We start from the raw sequence: 19,923 nt of genomic DNA on the forward strand, positions 1-19,923 counted from the left end.
GCTACACTGATACCATCATCCCACTTCAAGGCTTTAGCTTCACCTCACTTTGTGACATAATCTGTACATACTAGCATGCATCTGTTCTGCTTTCATTTGGTAGGTGGATCAATGGGACCCACAAAATCAATCCCCCACTTCTCGAATGGCTTTAGGGGGAGAATAGGTTGCAGTGGCATGGCACTTGTTTTGGTGGGTTTCCCCATTCGCGTTGACAAGCATCACATCTCTTGCAGTAATCATATGCATCCTTGTGGAGGGTCGGCCACCAATATCCTGCTAACAGAGCCTTCCTGGTTGTCCCTTCTCCTGCGAAGTATCCACCACATGGTTCATCACGGCATGCTTTCAATACTATGCCAATTTCATCCCCTACAACACATCTTCGCAGATCTTTGCCTCTCTTGTTCAGTGCACCACCTAGCAAGGTGTAGGGGGCTGATTCTAACAGAAGCTTCTTTTTCTCACGGCTTGAGATGCCAGGAGGATACTATTGAGTTTCCAGAAGATTGGCTATGTTTGCATACAAGGGAGTAACTGTTTCAACTAGAAACAAGGAAGCATCAGGAAGGTCTGGATCATCTTGTTCCTCTTTTGCAGTTTGAGGGATCCGTGATAGATGATCGACTAGGACACGGGAACGGCCAGGCTTAGTGACCATTTCAAACTTGAACTCCTGGAATAGAAGTAACCATCTCATCAATCGTCCTTTAACATTGGCTTTTCTCATTAGGAAGGACAAGGCTTCATGATCCACATAGAATTTGAAATGCATTGACAGTAGATAGTGTCGAAACTTCTCTAGTGCAAACACCATTTCTAAGCATCCAAGCTCTGTCATTGTGTAGTTTCGTTCCCTATCACTAACCTTATAGATTGCATAATAAATTGGTTGATCTAATTTAAAGGGGCCCTTTTGACATAGGACAGCACCTAGCTCTTCAACTGATGCATTTGTGTGCACATGGAACTCCTTCGTCTAGTTAGGAGGCTGCAAGATAGGTGCTTGGATAAGGCACTGTTTTAGGGTTTTAAAGGCTTCTTCATAGTCATCAGTCCAATTCAAATCTGCATCTTTCCTTAGGAGCTTGTGAAGAGGGGCTGCCTTGGTTGCAAATTGTGCAATAAATCTTCTATAGTAGCCCACATGGCCAAGAAATCCTCTCAATTGGTTGAGGTTTGTTGGTGTTGTTAAGGTGGCAATCTTCTCAATCTTCGTCGGATCTGTTGCAATCCCTTGTGTAGAGACAATATGGCCTAGAAGAACTCCTGGTGAGATGCCAAAGACACATTTGTCGGGGTTGAGAGAAATCCCATACTCTTGGCATTTATCAAAACATTGCTCTAGGTGTCCCTAGTGCTCATGAATCAAACTATAGACACAAAAGTCATCAAGATACACCTCAATGAAATCATGAAAATGATTTTGGAAGGCAACCATCATTACTCATTGGAAGGTGGCAGGAGCATTACAGAGCCCAAATGCCATCACTCTATAAGCATAGGTCCCCCATTCTGTGGAAGGCTGTTTTGGATTGGTCCTCTTTTGCAAGTTGGACTTGGTTATATCCACTGAATCCATCCAAGAGGGAATACAACTCATGGCCTGCCATTGTGTCCAATAGTTGGTCTGTAAAAGGGATAGAGAAATGATCCTTCTTTGTCTTTGAATTGAGCTTCCGAAAGTCGACACATATTTGAAGTTTCCCGTTCTTCTTGGGTACTACCACAATGGGAGAAACCCATTCACTGTTAGCCACGGGATAAATGAACTCTGCTTCAAGAAGTTTCAATAATTCAGCCTTCACCAGAGCACAATAATTAGGATTCATACGCCTTTTTCTTTGCCTTATAGGTTTGGCATTAGGCTCTAGGTCAATGTGATGTTGACATACTATGGGATGAATCCCCTTTAGGTCTTTATACAACCAAGCAAACACATCTAAGTTCTCCTTTAATAAGTCTCGCAGGACCATTAGTTTCTTGTCAATATCCATGAATGTTACTTGTCTTTCACCTTCCACTTCGTGGATAAATGTCCCACGGATTGCTTTTGGTGACTCTTTCAAGGGAGTAGTGTCATCCTTTGATGTTCCACCTGTTTCTTGATTCCCAAGGCTTCTCTGTATCACTTAAGAGCTTGACATTGGCCACTCCATAGCTCAGCATTGCTCAAATTGTCAGTCACTACCATAGCCTAAATCTGTGACTTGCAGGACATGCCTTGATTGGAGTCCCTGGATCTCCCAACACAGAGCATATCTCCTTTTTCTTCCTTCTAATGAATCATTCCTTATATCAGGATGCTTCATCATGGCACAACACAGCATGACATTGATCACCCTCTACTCCAGCATTCACGAAATTGGGAGGACATGGTTGAACTGTGCCTGTTGGACGATCAAGCTGTTGCCACCATCGCTACAGGCCACGATCTAGAGGAGGATAATAGGCTTTCATAGGCCTTAAAAAAAGAGCTACATTTTCATTAAAAGCGTTTTGAAAATGATCAACCATAGCTCTTGCAATCAACAAAAAAGTAGGCCCCGTCATGAAACCCTAAAATCCACCATAGCCAATTTTCCACTCAAGGTAAAAAATCTCATTATTTTCTCTCTCTTGCCACCTAGAGCAACACACTACCACTCTGATCTATTGTCCTAGCATCAAATCAAGGAGGGGAATAACCTAGAAAGGTTTAAGAAGGATCGACGACCCCGAACAAAGAAGATTGAAGCTCAACATCAACATAGACATAGTCTCCGCATAGTGTGTTTTCACACTGTCATTACTTATGTCTCTTGACACATTGTAATCTATTCTTTCACTAATAAATCTCAAAGTTCTAAAGTTGATTTTCTACTATTCTTGTAAGTCTAACATGGGCAAAGACTCTCCAACTGCTCGATTCAAAGGAGTCGGGTTTCACACCTAGCAGACCCGCATCAAACTCATCTTGATGAAGAAGGGCCTTTGGGCCATTACCACTAGAAAAGAAAAGAAGCCTCATGATGTAGATCTTGCTGTAACTTGGCAAAAGAATGAGGATAAGGCCCAGACCATTATCAAACTGGAGCTAGACGACAGCTATATCCACCATGTGGATAACTGTGAGACCTCACAGGATACATAGAAGAGACTTGACACCTTATTCAGTACATAGTCTAAATCATCAAAGTATGGTCTTCTAATTGAGTTTTTCAGGCTTGAAATGAAGTCCAGCGCATCACTTGCCACACATCTAAATTAAATGGAAGGACTTCTAACCCAACTTGCAGGAATCAACATTAAATTGGAAGAAGATATTTGCATCGGTGTTCTACTTAAGAGTTTGCCTCTTGAATATAATAATGTATCAACAACTTTAATCAACATGCCAAATCCTGAACTTGTTGATATCCAGGCATCACTGTTAGAAGAGGAAAATAAGCTAAATACTAAGGAAGAACCAAGTATCTCTAGAGATGAGCATGCATTATATGTTGGCAACATGTACAAAGGCAAGAAGGATTAGCTCTTCTGTGACTTCTGCAAAAGGACCGGACACACCGAGAAGTTGTGCCATGCAAGAAAGAGGTCCCAAAAGACATATCTAGTTGCAGTCCAAGAAGAAGAAGAAAATGGAGCAAAGGAAGAAGAAGAAGAAGACCACCAGCAGGAGAATGACAAACCTCATCAGTCCTTCTATTCAGATAGACTTTTTTAGTTTTGTGTTTCCTAGCCCTAATGTCTCAAACATAAACTTGTAAAACTCCTCAGTTATCCTTGTACTATAGCCTTTGTACACTTTCTAAGGCTCGTGCTACAGCCTTTGGATGTTCATCATGTTTGTGGTACCCACACTTAGCCTTTTTTGCAACATCCTCTAGTGTTTTTCCATGTTTATGGTGTGTCCACACTTTGCAGGTGTTATTTTTACTAAAGCCTCTACACACTTTGTACTTTTGGTTGTGATTGAGGAGGGGTATTGAGATATTTGCAATCACACCTACTTTAGTCCCTTTGTATAGGACAGCTAGGCTAGGAAGATGCAGTCCATTCTATGAAGAGAGACAATATCCCATATGCATAGTGGATGTTAAGTGCTACCAAAGAGCTCTATATAATGATGTACTTGAACTATCACTTTCATATGATGATAATGCAATAGTACTTGTCTCTTTTGTCAAGTGTCTATGTCATTGTTGTCCATACACAAGATTGTGTTTATGAGTTCAAGTCTCAATCCTGAAACCTAATTCACTTGTGTAACAGTTGTCTAAATTGTCATGTCAACATGAGTTGTGTCTTTATCTTCCATCCTCCATAGCTTCTGCCTTTGCCATGCTGTAGATTCTGCATCTTTTACATAAGATATGTCCCTTTTCTCCACACCTATAATATTCCACCTCTGATCTCAGACCACCGCCAAACTTTCGCCCTCTATAACTTTGAGAGGGAAACTTTCTTGGACCAAAATTAGGACTGGATTCCCTAGCCTTTGGTCCAATATCCTGGGTCATCATTTTGGACTCTAGCAATAAATCTTGCATTTTCATCCTTATATCTTCGTTCATGCATCTCTTTCAGAGAGCAAATATCCTCTGTATGGTTTTTCCCCAAATAGTAGGAATAGAAGACTCCAGGAATGGTTGGTTTTCGAGTACATTCAGTGGCTAAATGTCCCGCTTGATGACACTTTCCACACCATGTGTTAGAGTGCATCATATCTCTTTCAGCTCCTGCAGGAGTGGATATATTGGCGGTATTCACCTTCAGTATCTGTAGTTGCTCTATAATCACATCCATAAGCTCTTTCTTGATATTTGCAACTGAGTTGGATAAGCAGTCCTTCAGATTTTCACCTCTTGAAGTGCTTGTAGTAGGGTTTTGGGAAGCTTCTGTAATTACTACATACACTGGTTGGGTTGATCTAGAAGGTCCTCTGTTCTGATTTTGATTCACATGTCCTCTTGAGACTTGGGGTTGTTGATTCTAGTTGGTAGGGTCTCACTGTTGTTGAGTCGCCATTGGAGGAACTGTTTGAGGCCACAATTGTTGTGGTTGAACCATCATTTGAGGCACTGTCGTCTAAGGCGACCACAGTGGATTAGGTGCATTATACTATGGCATTGTTTGCATTTGGGAATAGGGGTAGAGAATTGTCCCTAGGATTGCATTTGGTGGGTATACCATCCCTAGCATGGGAGGAGGTAAGACTCCTCTTCTTGGAGTCATTGACAGCCTTGCTTCAACTTCGTCATACAATCTTGCACCTTCCACTGCAACTTGCAGATTGACTGGTCTTCTCAATTCCATGAACTTGCAAACTTCTGGTTGTAGGCCTCTGAGAAACACTCCTTTCTGGATTCCTTCGTCCAAATGATGGTTAGTCCATCTCTTCCGGATGGATTTGATTAGTGAGACATAAGCTTCTACTCTTTCTCCAGAGGCATGAACTCCTCTCACATCCGCTCTTCAAAACTTTCACGCTTGAATTTAGTGAGGAAGCCCATTGTCCCAAGTGCCAAAAGTTCCTACTGCTTGTCTCTCATACCACTGAAATGCCATGCCCTTGAAAGTGGCGAGGAATATCACTAACCAATGCTCAGGGGTTTTGGCATTGTTAGCCACACATGCTACCATAAATTGTGCTACATGAAGATCAGGATCTTCATTGTAATCTCCCTTAAAAACTGGCAATGGGACTACATTTGCTAGCCTATCATCAATATTTCCAAGACGAATCTGACTAGGAAGGGGAACTTGAGTCGCCATGGGGACTTTTGTAAAGAGTGTTGTGAGCTCGTTCTCAGCTTTGATTTTGTCCCTTTCTCTTCTCACGTACCTCTGGACTCATTCTAACACTTGCCTCTTGATTGTGTCATTCATCAGGGCTTGGCTCCAACTAGTTAGTCTGTACTCAACAGGACAGTATCAGAGAGGGCTTCAATCTCTGGAGGATTCTCTGGCCAACATCTCTTCTACTTCCTTCTTTTCAACATCTCTGAATTTGGCTTTCAAACCACTACAGAGGGGGAGATATTCCATTCTGAAAGTATTAAAACTCATTATTCTTAAGATCATTATTGTGCCGTTATAATAATACCATCTTCTGAGAGTTTCAACAGTGTATGTTGTGAAAAACACTCTGTCTACCAACTTCTAGTGGGTTGCTAATTGGACAAACAGAAGATTGTCAGTGCACCAAGCATCCCATGTATCTTGCTGTTGAGCATCCACGAACAAATTCCAACTGTTTTTCTTCTTGTTTTCGTGAACCTCCACAGACCACGACTCCTGAAACTTATTCACAATCTCCAACTTGATGATGTCTAGAAGCTTCTCAATGAATGCCAAATCTTCCATGGATGGTCATTCTCTCTGCTTCTGCTCTTTAGTTTGTTCCTAAACAGTTTGCCACCAAGATGCAAGTTTCTATTGCTTCAACAGGAAGAGGAAACAGTTCACCACATAGAGCATGCATCATGATAGTAATATGTTTCCACTATTGTGGGATGAATTTCTTGTGAAAAGTGGCTTTGATAATAAGAATCTCCAACTTTTTAGTGAAAGAAGGAACTTTGCAAACATCCATTGAATTCTCCTCTTCTTGGCAATGCCATTTCCTTCATTTTCAGCCTCTTCTAATGCTTGTTGATGGCAAGTTTCCCCGTCTGCGCACCAAAAACATGAAACCCCAAGAGGAACACCAAGGAAAATGGGATTCTACTGTAAGAAAATCTATCTTGTAACATCAACAAGATTTTATTTTATTCTTTTGATGACTAGAACAAAGAAAACAACAAATCTTCATGCAGCATCATAGTAGATATCTCCCACGGATTTGATAGAATCAACCATAATCTTCAATATCTTCATAGAATCCACCAATAGAATAAGGAACATAAAATAATACACCATTTTTGAATGGAAATCAATCACATAATATTTATCTTCAATGTCTTCATAGTTCTCACTTTCAATCTCTCATATACAATTACATTATTTTGATAGAATTGGCTATCTTTGACTCTCTCTTTCTCTCTCTCTATCAATAGTACATCATCTTCTCACTACAATACTCTCATAATAACTCTCAATAATCCTTCTTAGGTCATGTATGCACCTCTCAAGAGGTATGTCTGATGTGAAGAGGCACTATCTCTTCATAGCTCACTACTGTCACTGTTACTCCAATCTTCAGCAGCTGCTTCTTCCATTTGTTTTAGCTCTTTTTAACTTAGATTCATTCTTTCCAAAAGTTAGAAAGCTTTCCCAAAGTCACACATACTTTCTATAGAACACTTGCAGAAGATCTACAGAACAATACAGTACAGTACCAGAGAGCAGATACAGAACAGTACAGTACAATACCAGAGAGCAGATACAGAATAGTACAGTACAGTACCAAAGAGCAGATATAGAACAGTTACAGAACAGAGACAAAGTAGAGATAGAGGCTCTAAAGAAGGTTTACAGGGGTTACAGAAGGTCATCAGAACCTCATAACTCATACTAAAACCATTACAAACTATCAAAAACTATTCAATAAACCCTCAAAAGATCTCAATCTTCATCAATCATCAATCCATGCTTCATACATAATAAAATCAGAACAAAACAGAAGCTTTACAGAAGGTATACAGAACCAATCAGAACCTCAACAGAACCTATCAAAACATCACATAGCTTCATATCTCTACTGAGAATCATCATGAACTTCCAAAACATAATCAATATCATCCAAAACACTCTCAAACACTTCCATTAACAACCATACATCACTCTAAATTCATAAAAAATCAATGATTCAGACCTCAAAAACAACAAAAATAAGTCAAAAATTCAATCTTTTTCCACTCTCAACACCAAGGCCATTCAATGTAATTGCAACTAGATCCTCATTATCAACCTTAGCTCCAACAAATGCTAACTGATCATCAATGGACTTTATCTCTATTACATTAATATCCTCTATAGACCATCCTTTCCTATCCATGGTATCAAAAATTTGCTTTAACTAAATTTTTTGTGCACTAATGATAGTACCATAGCACTGCATCAAAATGTCCCATGTATATTTTGGTATCTTGCAATTCATAATTTGCATAACCATTGCATCCAAGAACATAATGAAAGCCAGTGTGCAAGACTCTATGAGCATGTTCAAGCCATGCACGATGTGCTCTCTATTGTTCAACCATGGGATTATGTTCTAGAACCTTAGATTCAGCTTCTTTTGTGTCGCCATAGATCCCAATAGCCTTTTTTGATCAAGAATTCTCCGTATGGAATTTTCATATAGTGTAGCTATTGTTATCTAGTTTTTCATCCACTATTTGAGTGATATTGTTAGTCCTATCAACATTTGCCATGGTCAGGGCTTTATGTATTCATTATAGTATTCTAACTATCAATTCTTGACTCCTTGCAAACCAAGGCTAGTCTTTTCAATGGCCCAATGATCCATAACACTCAAGCAATACTCATACACTTTGTAGTCCAGCTCATTCTAGACGATCATCATGTAACCATCAATACATCATATTAAAGTATCCAAAGTAGTTGGATCTTCTTTGCTTTTGATCTTCTTTTCTTCTTCCAAAAAGGAGGCTTTAATGTCAATAAAATTAGGAATTGGCATGTTAATTAGTGTAGTAGAGACATTACCAAATTCAGGAGGAAAACTATTCAACAAAACAAAAATGCATACATTTTTATCCATTTTTATCCATTTTTATATTAATCCCTACAAGCTAAGTTAAAATAATTTTCATATAGTTGAGGTGTGTTGCAAGGGATGTGTTAGCCTTCATGTCCAATTAGAAAAAATCAATTAATAATCCATATTTAGAAGACTTTGACTAGGCACCAAACAATGTTTCCAATCTTTCCCAAGTGGCATGACACGTATCACATGCATCTACATGGTGGATATAGCTATCATCCAACTCAAGCTTTATGATGGCTTGGGTTTTGTCATTGCTCTTTTGCCAAGCTATTGAAAGAGTAGCATCTTGGGTCTTCTTCTCCTAACCATTGGTGATTGCCCATAAACCCTTCCTCATCAAGATCAACTTGATCCTTGTTTTTCAAGTGTGAAAGCCGACTCCCTTCAAGTGGCATGATGGTGAATCTTTGGCCATTCTAGATGGTAGGGGCAGCATCAAATCAGTACCAAGAATCTCAAACTAGACCAAAAAATGACTTGACCACCAAATGAGTTGACCACAAGTGCTAAGAAGCACTAAAATGAGTATCAAGAGATACTATGAAAATGAAGGACTTGATGTTGATGTCAAATCTTCTTATTGAGCATGAAAATTCCCCTCCTTGCTTATTTGATTGCTAGAAGCCAAGTAGTATAGTAAATCAGAGAGGCAGTAGTAAGTTTGAGCTAAGAGAAATGAGAAAGTGAAAATGTTTATGAGCTTTGAACTCAAAAGCTATGGAGTCTGAGATTAGGGTTTAGTAGGCCATTTGGTTTTTTCTTGCTTGTAATATGTAAATTGAAAATTTGAAGATGAGATTCAATTGAAAGATAGCCTATATAGTGGGCTTTGATTGCCCTATGGTCATAGGGTAAATGGTGGACTATTTGTGCTGAGAACAGACTGCATGACTAGCACTCACAGTGTGTTTTGATAGCGAGGTAACAAAAAGTGCAATGTTAAGTAAGATGGTCATCAATATAGTAGCTTTAGGTGACATGAACTTGAGCAAAAGAGGAGGTGTACAAAAGAAATTGTGAGTTGATATGGCTTATTTCGAGAGATCTAAGAGCTCCAAGCAGACAAGGTGCTACTAGTTATGGTAGACATGAAGTATAGAGTGGAGATGGAGTGAAGATTTTAAGTCAACTACTTGATTTGAGCTAGACTAGGGCTATGGAAATCTGAAGGAAGGATTTGCAGAGTTGGGCTATGCTCACCATGGCTTGATACCATATTGAGACCCACTAATCTTAAGCATGGTTGGCTATGGATGTTGGAAAAGCATGGACTAGAAACATGATAACATAGACAAGAGACAATAAATATTACTCAAGTGAATTAGGTTCCAAGATTAAGTGCTTGGACTCATAAACACAATCTTGAGTAGGACATGATAATGATTGAAAGGAAAAATTACTATTACATTCATAATTGAAATTACATTTTTTAATAGAGTAGGATGGTGCCACTTTTCTCCACTATGCCTATGGGATTATCCCTTCCTAGATTCACATGCATGTTGCTTCCTTGACTATTCCATACAAAGATGCATACATGGATGTGATTGTACAAATCTCAACATGTCATGCTTGAACAACATGTGGCTAAACATATCAGGTTCTTGCACTTGTGTCAACCACTTGGTAGCATGTGTTCAAACAACAATTGTATGAAACCATCACTAACTCGATTGATGGTTTTTCACTCTCTTATTCTTGGATTGATAGGCCTTTTAATTGTCTTATATTTACATAAGTATACCCTTTGGATTGCTGTGAGTGGAAAAATATTGAGAGTTTCACAAGGTCTTTGAAGTATTACCACATTGAAATCGATAGATTGCTAAGCAACTTCTAGAGGACCTTTCTTTTTCTTATGACTTCAAGTACCTCTATAGCATATGTAGTAGTGAGATTTTGTATATGTGTAGCACAAAACTTTCAATAGACATATTGAACTCTATGAAGCGAAGCATTGGCTCAAAGAATGCACACCTAAGCTAATTCATACCAATTGCAATTCTTGCACATATATTTAAGGAATGTGAGGGTTTGAGATATACTAAAATCATGTATACCATAAAAAGTATATTATATGGTTATATAATAATCATTTTAGAAAAAATTTGGATATAAAAAATCAATCACAATCGTGACACAATAAAGTGTTGGGTCACGACAAGGGACATGGATTTCAAGTAAAATTTTAGTATCTTAATTGATAAATTTTTTACTTTGGGACAGATCAACTAACTTTCCTTCCCAATTGTAGGTCCTTTGTTTTATGATAGAGTGTATGCATAGTATTCAAGCATCGTAGATGGAGGATACTCAAGGGTAAATGGTTGTGCCTTGATCAAGACACATGTGATAGCACAACTACAGATGTTACTACCATATATTAGGGTCATGAGCCCCAAGTGTTGCAGATGGAGGATGATTGGCCCTTGACTATAATGAGCCAAGAAATCACAATGTTAATGGAGAATCCACCTACTAGTTTCTATCTCAAATTAGATGGAAGTAAGATTTTAAGTTGAGCGAGGTTACTATTACAAGTGGAAAGTGTGTGGCTCCACATATTTTAGAAATTGTGGAGTCTCCTTAGAAATCCCAACTCCACAAGTTATAATACCCAATACTTGTAAGCTTCTTGATTTTTTTGGCTAATGGAATATAACTACTTTTTGCAAAGTGATACACTTGTAATATTTTACATTTTTGTTTTTTTTTAACTTGCCGTATATTTATGCAATTATATGTGAAACCATTTGGACATATGTTTTATCAAGATAAGATGCATACATCCACATGTCCACCTAGGGAAAGGGGAAAGACATCTCCTCTCCAACCACAATTGATAGAGTATGTGTGCATTTTTGTAATATATAATGAAATTTTAAAGCATGTATAGACATCCTTTTTTTGAGATATGATACCTATATGCATACGCCTATGTGTCAAGGGAGAGAGAGAGAGACAAAGAGAGAGAGAGAGAGAGAGAGAGAGAGAGAGAGAGAGAGAGAGAGAGAGAGAGAGAGAGAGAGGATGGGGGCTTATTCCAAATGTTAGTTGTGATACAACATGCAAATGATGCATTAAAACATTTACATATGCTTGTCACCTTTATAAACACGTTATATAAAAACATAACTAAACATTGTATGTGAATAGTCCCTTAATGGTTTAAGACTTAGTTTTTTAAGGGTAGAATTATTTTGGTTTTGGTTTCATTATTTCATTTCATAGATTCTCTCTTTGTCTCTTCACATCCACTAGATCCCTCCTACATACTATGATGGATGCTCATATACAGTTTGATGAGTGGATCTAGGAGACTTGCTTTACTAGATAGGGTGATGAGATCTTTGAGGTTTTCTCAAAGATCTTCAACCTTGGACACTCTCATGGTGTCATCTTCTTTAGAAGAGCCATAAGTCGACAAACCCAACCTTGCCTCCTTGACACCCATTAAAATAGATGCCTCGAAATACTTACTTATATTGGATGTGTTGCAATGCTTAGAAATGAAGAAAGAAGAGTTGTTCTCTATCCTAGTCAAGGATTCAATGGAAGAATAGATTGATTATAATTGCGTAGATGTGTGTTCAATATTGGTAGAGGCTAGAAAATTTGATGGGACAAGCTACCGATGATGAGTGCTATTATAGTAGCATAGGAGTGAATTTCCATGGCTCATGTAGATTATATGAGATGTTGAGTTTGAAGGACTACAACATGATGTGTTTGGACCAAGGCCCTAGCTTCCTACCAAGGAGTTTGTGGATCCTTCTTCCCAGATGGGTGACAAGCTACTGATGATGAGTGCTATTATAGTATCATAGGAGTGAATTTCCATGGCTCATGCAGATTACCTTATATCAGATGTTGAGTTTGAAGGACTACAACATGATGTGTTTGGACCAAGGCCCTAGCTTCCTACCAAGGAGTTTGTCGATCCTTCTTCCCAGATGGGTGCCTTGTTAACACACAAGAACATGAAGATACAAGATGAATTGGAAAAGGTGAGATCTCTAATTACCATACATTTTCATGCAACGAAACTTTACCCTTAGGTGCATTGAGTCCTTGGGAGTCCAATGATCAAATCTTGGGCCAATATGATGCTTGTAGGCCCTATCCAAAGTAACTTAATAGTAGGGTGTATTGAGTCTGTGATAGTCCACTTGCCCTGCAGTTTCTAGTAGATCTAGAGATGAGTTCATACCTAGGCAAGGAGGATCTCAACATGTAGATCAATAGAAGAAATTGTCTTTAAAGGAGTATATTGGCATATTGTTGCCGATGTGATGATCTTTCATAAGAAATGCTCACCACAAGGGGAGGAAATAGTCATGAAGATTTAGGCAGTAACTAGGTTTGGACCTCTTCCAGCAATACTTGTAACATCTAGCTTGAAGAATGTGATTCTAGTCAAGCAATCAAAGCTTCTCTACTTGTTTAACTAAGCACATGGAAGAGTAGTATATCTACTCATTACGTTAGGTGAGCTTGTGAAAGTGTCAGACCCACTTCTCCTAGAAGAAAAGTTGAAGGGGAAGCATGTAATTTTTGATGCAAAAAAGGAACTTATTTTTCCATCTAAAGCTGGGCCCTCCTCCTTGCCATTGAAAAAGTCAAGGAACAAATGAGAGTCCTTATTACTATCAGCTCTTTGTATAAGTCATTGTTATTAGCTATTGCATGCATTTTTCTTGATGAATATAAAACATTTTGCTTTGTCCCAGTAAATATAAATTTATCAAATAAATATGTGATTTGTGTAAGTGTGATGATAATGTGTGGTATGTGAATGACACACATAACTCATATCTGTATCTATTACTACTTTCAATGCATGTGCATGTTCAACATGAATTAATGGTTGTGTATTTCAAGAAACAAAATAAATAAAGTTACTTAAATTTAGCCGAATTGAGTACGCGTAGCTTATATATTTCACTATTACAAAGTATATAAAATGTTTTGTCTTTCTAAGATATTATGTTGTGCCACTCATGGAAATACCTTGCATCATTAGTGGCATATTCCTTTGGAGAAGGTCCCTTCTTGTGTCAAAGTCGAGTGATAAAGTTTAAAACTTTATTGGTGATTGTGGTATGCTTTACATGCATGGCTGTAAGCTAAGTATCATCAAACAAGTCAATGAGAAACCCCTGCATCTCTGTTTGCAATGCCTCCATAGTTGCAATAGTTTTTTTGTGCAAGATGGAGAAGATACAACTAGCAACTTACTTGGTGCCTCGGGTAAGTTACTTATGAATATATGTGTGCATCATGTGAGTTCAATAAAATGTATTTCTAAATAACCATTTTTATACATTTCTTACATACACAAGGGTGTAATATAAAGGTGTTATTTAGAAATTGAATAGAAAAGGGTTATGTTTTATTGAAAAACAAATCACAGATAAGGATATTTATAAATAGGCCTTGAATGCACGTGATGTAGAGGATATACATATAGTAACTTCCTCGAGCTTGGTGCATGCCATACAAGCTTGAGGAGGGCAAGATGGAGGAGAGATAGAGGTTGGGATATGAGAATGAAGAAAAATATGAAAGAAAGATGTGAAAATGAGAAGAAGAATGAATTTTAACCCATTTAAACTCTAAGTCCAGTTAATATAGTTTCATATGCACACTGTGTGATTGTAAATCCATAACCTTTTATTGAAATGCAAGGATACAAGTTGGAACTCCTTAAGTGTTATAGTAAGGTGCTTTGCATGTATTAGACAATGCTAAGTAACACTCATTGAGTCTACCAAAAAAAGCATCTGAAACCTACTATAGAGCATGAAGATATTCTTTTGTGAAGTGAATGGGTCTATCATAACCTTGTGCCAAAAAACATGTTCTACTTTGGCAGAGATCTTGCACAATCTCATGAACAAGCCTCAAGAAACTAGCCTTTGGAATGATGAGATCAAAAGAGATTGATACTTTTCGATTTCTCTTAGGGCTATTGTACCTAACCTCCACTTGCATTTCTTATGGGAATATCAAGAAGGACCCCTCTCCTAGGGTGGCTTGAGAAATCTTAGTTTTAGGTTGGTCCATTGCCAAGTTGTGAAGTATTACTATCAAAGATTGTATCTCAGCTAGTAGATGCTCCATTAAGCTAAACACAATATGGGGCTTTGAGAGAAAAGCTTCTTTGCAGCTATCTTAGGTCCACAAAAAAGTAAACATTCCCTCGCCAATGTTTAGCCTACTAGGACTAAGTATAAAAGGCTAAGCTGTAATTTGCCAATAATGTTCTTGCCAATTCTAAGATTTCATGTTTGAAGTCTCAACCTCCCACTATCTAAGATGGTTCATATTGTTAGCCACCATGGCAATGGGGTGCATACCATTGTGTAGCTTTCATCAACTGATTCTCAACAATTAATGATAACATGATTTCAACCTAGCCACCTTGGCTATGGTTTCTTGGCAATTTATTCTATTCGCCTATATTTCTAGTTTTATAGTTTTATGTGGCAATTAGCTTCTTTACATTGGTGTCAGAGAAAATCTTTGATCCAAGGGGAAGGTAATTTTCATGGTGGATATAGTTACAAGACTAGGCAAGGGCTAACTAGGGGACGAGAATTAGTCACAAGACTTGATAGAGTTAAAACTCTGACTAGTTAAGGTTCTTTGTAACAAGTTGGGACTAGTTTTGAGGATATTGAAGAAGGTTTGAAGGAGAAATGGAAAATTCAAGGTAATTTTAGTGGCTCTTCTTAATATGGGGGACCATTTTGAGAGTTCTTGGACTTAACTTGAGTCTAAACAATGTTTCAAAGAGTTAAGCCACGATTAATTTTTGAAGTAGGCTTCTCTTTCCTCTTTCCAAGCTTCTTTATGAGAGCTTTCATGGAGATCTCTTCTCCTACTTTTTTCCCATGACCTTATCTCTTTTCCAAACCCCTAATGCTTGAATCCATGCATCTCAAGGAGAAAATGGAGCACCAAATTAGCAAGGTTTATAGCTTGTAGCCTACCATAGCTTTGAAGGTTCAAAAAATAGCTCACCATGACTTTGGCACAACAAGATTACATCTTGAGAAGCTTTTAAGCTTTACTATTAACCCTAGCTTTGGAGGGCTTGATGCACAAACGTGGCCAATAGGGTTAACTCAAAATGCACTATCCAGAAGATAGATTATAGGCTAAAGAATAGAGTCCTTTGATCCATGATTTGTGAATGAAGTTCATTCCATACTTTATCTCTTCTATTGCAAGCTCTATGTGATAAACATAGAAGGCTTGGATAGGGAAAACTAGCTTGAGGCCAGAAGTTTCTTTAGAAGATGAGGTTATGCTATCTAGAGATCAAAAGATTTAAAAGGATTGAGAGGGGATTTAGTTCTTTTTTGATTTTCTATATATAACAATGCTTAGTTTTCTATTTGCTTCTTCTTCCTCCATACAGAAAAACAAGACATATTGCATACGTAGAACATGGAAATGGAACTTATATCAAGCAAAGGAGGACAATGAAGCCACAACAACAGTCAAGAAGACCTTAAAAGGAAGCCATAGTTGTGTGGAAAAATTGCATGATGGGAAGAACAAAATGCTTAAGCATAATGCTTCATAAGATGATGAGAGAGCGACACGTAAAAGGAAATAGGCTTTTGATGCAAAGACTTTCATAGATAAGAGTCATGGTGTTGGGGATGATGAATGGATCAATGTCAGCAAAGTTATAGCATATGCACCAAGTCATATACATGCTGAAAACATTAAAAAAAAAGCTAGATGCCAAGAAACTTTAGTATTTTGCAGAAATTTCATCTTTATTCAAAGTAGGGGCTTCGTCAGTGACTCGAAGGAACGAGCTACTTTATGTGCAAACGCATTGGAAGAGACATATGGAAAAAAACTTCAACTTGCCTATGACAAATTGTGTAGTAGAGTGCTAGAGATGCTTCTTTGTACTTGTGATTCATCATGGATCGCATATTTCCTCCATTGTGCAAGTCCAATTTTTGTTCCCATAGCTAACGATCCTTATGGTTCACATGTAGCAAAAGCTCTACTTACATCTATAACTAGACTAAGTTATGGCTATGATAGAGATGCTCCATGGTGTAGGACTTTCAAGCAAGCATTGGTTGTGAATATTCAAAGATCAAAGAAGTTCCAAATTCCAAATTCATAGGTTGTATTCCAACTATAGCTCAGAGGTAGGGTGATGCAAAACATTTGAAGCTATGGAGCATCCAATGCACAAATTATATTGCTTGATAATGTGGATCAAGTTTCCATCAAAGTGATCCTTTGAATGGGGAATAATGGCAAATTTTTTTATCCCTCTCTCCCACAACCGACTGTCGTGCTGGAGGAGAGGGGAATAGCAAGGGTGATTGAGCATCTTTGCTAGATGCCATAGAGGGGGTAAAGGCCATGCGCAAGGCCGCGTGGGGGAGGGGGGTTCCCCTCCCCTCATCTATATAAGCTTGTGCCATGGGAGAGCTAGGGGAGTCGTCACGCTGTAGGGTGGAGAGTACTAATACTGCAGTTGTGAAGGAGAGTGTGGTTGTGAGGAGAGAGGAGGTGCCGCATAACGCCACCGTAGCCAGGAGAGCACCGTCTCTGATCGTCGATTGCGCCAGGCCGTGAGGTGGGGAGCCGAAGGGTTGCGAGCTGCCACACTATTGCCACAGTCGTCTTCTCTCTTCCACGTGGGCTTCCACCATACTTCTAGAACTTCTTAGGAAGCTTCTAAAGCCTCCTTGGAAGCCCCCCTTCTTATGGGTTTTTATAAAGCCCCTTTTCAAAGTGGGTTTGATAAACCCCCTCCCCGGGATTTAAACCCCATTCCCGTGGGTTTCTCCCCTCCCCCACAAAAATCCCTCTAGAAAATCTTTTACACCCCTTTCCCCTTTCTTTTTTTCAATCCCCTAAAGTCCATTTAGTACCCCCTTTCCCGTCGAGTCCTATCTGAGGCCTTTGAAAAGGCTCATTAAGCCGTTTTTCTCCTTGGACTTGCCACAATCTCCCAATAGCCCAAGTGCTAAACCCCTTCTTGTGGGCCTTCCCTATTGCCCTCTCAAGTGGGTTCTTGTTACCCTGGATTTTTTAAAAAATCCCCTTCTAATTGCCTTCACAAAGCAAATCTTTTACACCCCTTCTTCCGGTTCCAAAAGACGGAGAAATTAATCAAGGAGGCCGAATCACAAAGGGAGTTTTGCGTTTGAAGAAGATCGGCCAAGATCATAAATCTCCATCCAAGACAAAAAGATCGAATTCCCAATGGCTCCTAAGAAGGCACAAGGCGCAAACGCAAGAGGATCATCTCCTAGCATCCATGTGGACATTTCATCACAAGTCAAGGTTTTTCTTCCTAAATTTGATTAACGTCGCAATACTTTCGATTGTGCATGGATCATTTATGAAATTAGGATGCACTTTTTTGATTGAAATACTTTGGATAAATTAAAAGGAAATAGCTTACGACCAAGGAAAATGGTCATTTGTATTTTTCCAATGGAACGAATGAAAGGACATGAAACGTCTATGCAATCTTAGAAATTTGTCATATGCATTACGAATAAGGAATTTAGATCAATTAAAGAACATATTTATAAAGTCGAAATTATTATCGTACACTTCGATTAGGCATGGGAGTATAAATCGCAAGTCGCATTATTAGACATCTCTTCTTCGCAATGATTCGTTATGGAAAGTTGCTAATAATCCGTAGGAATTTGCAAGGCATGAAATGGCTCTTGAGATGCATAACTCTAGCCAATTGGTATAAATATCGTTTCAACTACGTAATTGTTAGAAAAGGCTGCATGGTTCAAACATAAAACCCTAAAGCTTAGTAGCATGAAACTTGATTCAATGTTATAGAAGGATCACTAGGAATTATGACATAACTTAGCTTACGCTTTGATCTTAGTCAGAAAAGTTAGGGATTGTAAAACTACTCATACATAGGCAATACATCATGTGGTTACAAAAATGGTATCATAAATATCTTCAAGAATGGACAAATATATTGAAACACCGAAAACCGTGAGGTACTCATTAGGAAGGGTTGATTCAATGCAACATATCCGAAAGAGCTAACTAGGGTTTAGCACGTTGAGTTCGTAACCTAATCACTCTTATTGCCAAAGCTAAAACCCTTATACCCTAAAGACTTATCCACATTCACTGAATGTCAGGACAATAGGACGTACTTGTGAGAGACGATCTAGGGTTTTTACCCTAAGGATCGCTCACTAAAAGGATGAAACTCGATTTGAATTTGGAACCTTAGGACCGACAATGTCGACCTAGGGCAATGAGGAACGGATTGTTATAAACCCTTTTTCCTATCCAATCATGAATTCGTGATTAAAAAGACGCCATTGATGGGTAAAATAGTCCCATGGATTAGATGTGACACTCATGCAAGAAGGTGTAGAGTCGCATGATCTTGTGATTTGATCACAAGGGAATGGCCAAATTCCTCGAAATGAGATTGGCAAATTTTTACGCCTATTTATCTTACAAGAGGATGAATAATCGCCCTGATAAAGTACCTTTCTTGGGTAAAGTGACCAAGATATGGGGATTAGATATTTGCTTGGAAGCAAAAGACCATTCAGTGAATTGGAATAACATATTCACTACTAATAGAACTTAAGGTTTTGATTAAGTTGGGTTAATAGGGTACGGCCCTAACCCAAGGATTTAAGGGTTAACAAACAAACCCTTGGGGATCTTGCCAAGTCGCAATTGATCCCATATCGAGTGCTAGATGCATTCGGAAACAAGGATTCAGTCCTTAGTAGTTGGCCAAAAATAATTACCATTGGAAATGATTGTGCTTGTAACAGTTTAGAGAGCACTGTTTTGCTTTGTTTGCTCAATGAATTAAAGGATGAAAAGATATCTAATGCTTCAGGTTGAAGGCCTGAAGGGAGAGGCAGCTTCAGTTACCCTTGACTACCTGCCTGACCCTAACCAAGGGGGTTGTTATCCGTGCCGGGAAGGTGGACCAAACCTGCCTCGAGAGGTCTCTCCGTTGAGTGCTACTTGAAGCAAGAGGACACTTGAGTGCCAGAGAGGGCTCTATCCCTCACCTTCGGAGCCTTGCACAAGAGGCCAACAGGACTCGGGATTGGATCTCGAGGCCCGCATACTAGTCTACAGGTGGAATCTTGGATTAGTAATCCCTGTGGATTGTTGTATAGCCTTCGAGAGGTTTATGGATAAGC

Source organism: Lygodium microphyllum, chromosome 8 (genome assembly GCF_053477565.2).
Source record: "Lygodium microphyllum isolate KBCC chromosome 8, Lygodium_microphyllum_v1.1.10, whole genome shotgun sequence".
Lineage (NCBI taxonomy): Eukaryota > Viridiplantae > Streptophyta > Polypodiopsida > Schizaeales > Lygodiaceae > Lygodium > Lygodium microphyllum.